The 4546-nt window shown below is 40.7% G+C and overlaps 1 protein-coding gene across 1 annotated transcript in view; it reads left to right on the top strand.

The window, feature by feature from the left end:
• Positions 1–4546, top strand: part of TPO (thyroid peroxidase) — a 216482-nt gene that overhangs the window by 172573 nt on the left and 39363 nt on the right. The window lies entirely within an intron of this gene.

Consider the following 4546-nt stretch of genomic DNA (forward strand, 5'->3'; position numbering starts at 1 on the left):
CTAGATTTTATAGAAAACTCCAACATCTCAATAACAAAAAGACAAACAATCCAATTAAAAAATGGGCAGAAGACATGAATAGACACTTCACCAATGAGGATATTCAAGTGGCTAACAAACATATGAAGAAATGCTCATGATCATTAGTTATTAGAGAGATGCAAATCAAAACAACGATATACCATCTTGCTCCAGCACTAGTAGCAAAGTTCAACAAGACAGAAAATAACAAAGGCTGGCAAGAATGTGGAGAGATTGGGACTGTCATACACTGCTGGTGGGACTGTAAAATGGTACAACCACTGTGGAAAGCAGTATGGCAATTCCTTCAAAATTTGGAATTAGAAATACCATTTGACCCAACCATTCTTTTACTAAGTATATATCCTAAAGAACTGAAAGCCATGACAAGGACAGACATATGCACACCCATGTTCATAGCAGCACTATTTACAATAACCAAAAGGTGTAAACAACCTAGGTGTCCATCTACTGAGGAATGGATAACCAAACTATGGTACATACACACAATAGAATACTATGCAATGCTAAAGAATAAAGTAGAATCTGCAAAGCACCGCATAATGTGAATGAACTTGGAGGACATTATGCTGAGTGAAATAAGTCAATCACAAAAGGACAAATATTGTATTAGTCTATTATAGTAAAAGTCAAGGAAAGTTTATGTATGGAAGGAAATTTTCTTTGTTGGTTACCAGGGGTGGGAGGGGAGGGGAGGAAATGCTGTTAGATATAAAGAGATAAGTATTGATTTGGGTGAAGAGAAGGGCAATGTATCAAATGTGAGTGACAAATATGGTAGCATTGAGGAAGAGAAAGGCATAGAGAGGTACATGGGAGGTACAGACATCAAAGACGAACCCTTTTGCACATACAGTACTGCATTGTTAGTGAAGGCAAACATGGGTATATGGGTGGATAGATGGGTGGACACACTAAACTATTAAGTATGTCTATGAAGTGGGGAGTGTATCCAAGAACATGTATAGGCTTGGCAGACAATGGTCCTATAAGTCTATGTGAATGATCAGAATTCCCAGTTGTATTGTAGAGTTAACAAGGGACAAGGTTGTGGTCACTGCTTGGTCACAGCCAGCTACCCAGAGGGACCAAGTAGTTGAACCTGTGGGCTTGGGACCATAGTCACAGGAGTCATCAAGCTCAATTGGCATAACATACTATACAAACCATTGTTCCACCTCCTACTTTGGCGAGTAGCTACTGGGATCTTAAAAGCTAGCAAGCTGCCATCTAGATGCAACAATGGTTCTCTCCTCATTGAGAGCAAAGAAGTATGAAGAAAACAAAAATTCATGGAAATAATTAGTCCTAGCAACTGATACACCATCCGATCTGCAGCCTATACGACTATGAGACTAGAAGAACTATATGGTGCCTGGCTACCACTGTCATCCACTCAGAGTGGAATCTATGTAGGAGATCCTTGATAGAGAGGGAGAACAATGTGGAACAAAACTCAAAATCATTTGGAGAAAAAAGAAAGAGGGGATCAGGTTTGCTGGTCTGATAGAGCCTGGTGGAACCACTGAGACTATGGCCTCTAGCTGTCCTTCAGGTATGGAATTGAACCCACACCTGTGGCTTCCAGACAAACCCAAGACAGACATATGAGTTGAACATTTACCTGAGGTAGATACACTCCTTGGAGAGAACAATCATGGGAGAAAAAAGGGCTGTTTATGTACAGGGAGACAGCTCAGGGGGAAGGAGTACATGGAGGGATGGACACAGGAAAGAGGTAACTATGGGGACGAAGTGGGAGGGAAGCTGTTGCATTGTGGTAAATTGTGGTCAATGTCATGAGAGAAAGTGTATGTGAACTGCTGAATGGAAAGTAAATTTGCTCTGTAAATTTTCACCCAAATCACAATTAAAAAGAAAGAAAAAAAAAAAATGGGAGGTGGTATATGCCAGAAGTTCATCAGAGAAACTTGGAATGAGAAGGGATCTGTTGTTGTTGTTGTTGTTATTTGCCGTCGAGTCTAGGCCACACTAAATGTGCTGCCTATGTCACTGGCTACCATATTTTATGCTTAATGGGTTTTGTTAGTTCTATTGGTACCTTTGTTGTTGTTGTTGTTATATGCCATCGAGTCAGACCCAACTCATAGCGACCCCTCCTTGGGTTTCCAAAGCAGTATCTCTACGGAAGAGTGCCCCATCTTCCTTCCGAGGAGTGGCTGGTGGGTTTGAACCGCCAGCCTTCTGGTTAACATTCAAGTGGCTTAGGCACTATGCTCCCAGAGCTCCTAGCCAAGAATTTAAGGTGTTTTTTTTTTTTTTTTTCTTTTTTTCTCCTGAATGTTCCACCAATTTGTGCCATGAAAGATAGGTGCAAAATAGTTGAACATAATGATCTATATTTTCCTGCTGTAGTAATTTGCTTAAATACAGGTCACATTGTAATCAACAGGAAAATTAACAAAGAATGGGGGCAAATAATTGATAAGAGAAAAAGTCAAAATGAATAAACACAGAAAATAACAATGCTATTTTTAGCTATAATTTGCAATGATAGTAATATCCAATGCTATTCAGGATGTTAGGAAGCTGAAACACAGACATATATTGTTAAAAGACAGATGAATCTTTCCATTTTTCATTGTAAAGTAATCTGGCATTCCTTTAATATATGCATGTGTTTTGGTTACCTAGGGCGGCTCTGGCAAGAAATATACCACCAATGGGATGGCCTTAACAAACAGGAGTTTTTTCTCTTACAGTTTGGAGGCTTTAAGTCCAGGTTCAAAGTGCCAGGTTCTAGGGGCTAGGTGAAAGCTTCTCAACCTTGGAGTCCAGCTCTGCCTCCTGTTCCTGGCCCACTGGAACGAGACGAGTTTCTTCACTCAGACAGCTACTGGCTGCTGAGGCTGGCAAGACCAAGGCTGACACGTAAAAAGGCACAGTCCTGATGTTACCAAACCACATGGCAGGCCATTAATTTAAGTCCATTTTAAGGCCCAAGGTCGGCAGAACATGGCAGATAGCTGAACAACGACATGGCTACATGCAGGGTCGAAGCGTGCCAGAAGCTAGAAACTATCCCCAAGGCTTCTGCTTATATATAGGAAGCATACTATATCCCAAAGGCAGATACTCCGCTCTTGTGATAGATCCCACCATGGAGGTGATTGCCAGTCATATCATGGGGAATAACTACCACCAGCTGCCCAGCCACTCAACCAGGCTTAAACCAAGTTGACACAAATTTAACTACTACAATATGCTTTTAAATTCATCAATCCCAACTTTGGAAATGTAGTCCATAGATGAAACCCACTGCCATTGAGTCAATTCTGACTCATAGCAACCCCCATACGGCTTCCAAGGCTGTAAATCTTTATGGAAATAGACTGCCTCATCTTTCTCTTGCATAGTGGCTGATGAGTTTGAATCACCAACCTTTTAATACCAGTCAAGTGTCTTAACCACTGTGCTACCAGAGCTCCTTATAGATGCAAAATGACAACATATAAACATATATGCATCATATTAATCCAATACATGTTGCAACATTATTTATAGTGACAAAAAATAGAGACAAGCTAAATATCCATCTACAAGGGAGTGATTTTCTAAATGATGGTACGTTCATATCGTGAACTGTTATACTGAACCTCTTTAAAGTGTTTAAAAGCAGAGATGTCCCTGGAAGACTAAAGTGCACCTAACCTAAGCCATGGTATTTTCAATTGCCTCATGGGCATGTGAAAGCTGGACAATAAATAAGGAAGACTAAAGAAGAGTTTGGGAGCTCTGGTAGCATAGTGGCTAAGGCACTTGACTGCTAACCAGAAGGCTGAAGGTTCAAACCCTTCAGCTACTCCTTGGAAGGAAGATGGGACAATCTACTCCCATAGTGATACTGCCTTGGAAACCCAAGGAGGGGTCCCTATGAGTCAGTCTGACTCGATGGCACATAACAACAACAACAACAAAAAAGAAGAGTTTATGCCTTTGAATTGTGGTGTTGGCGAAGAATATTAAAAACACCATGGACTTCCTGAAGAATGAAAAAATCCATCCTGGAAGAAGTGAAACCAGCAAGCTCCTGAGAAGCAAGAATGGCCAAACTTCATCTCATCTGCTTTGGTCATGTGGTCACAAGAGACCATTTCCTGGAGAAGATATCACACTTGGTAAAGTGGAGGGTCAGAAAAAAAGGGGAATACCCTCAACTAGGTGGATTGATAGCATCAACAACAATGTGCTCAGACATAGCAAGGATTGTGAGGATGGTGCAGGACAGAGCAGTGTTTCGTTCTGTTGTACATAGGGTCCTTATGAGTCGGACCCAACAGCAGCAACAACATATATTAATAAATGTTTTCATGAATATCAAGAAAGGTGCATTGGTACAAATGATTTTGTTAATATTATCTCAGCAGAGTAAGATGGAAAGAGGAAGGAGAGGTTATTATTTTATTTATACAAGCCAGTGTTCTACAGATATTAAAGTATGTTGTTGTTGTTGTTGTTGTTAAGTGCCGTCGAGTCGTTTCCG

This window comes from Orycteropus afer, unplaced genomic scaffold (genome assembly GCF_000298275.1).
Source record: "Orycteropus afer afer isolate SDZICR_OR568_19922 unplaced genomic scaffold, OryAfe1.0 scaffold00204, whole genome shotgun sequence".
NCBI classification, from domain to species: Eukaryota; Metazoa; Chordata; class Mammalia; order Tubulidentata; family Orycteropodidae; genus Orycteropus; species Orycteropus afer.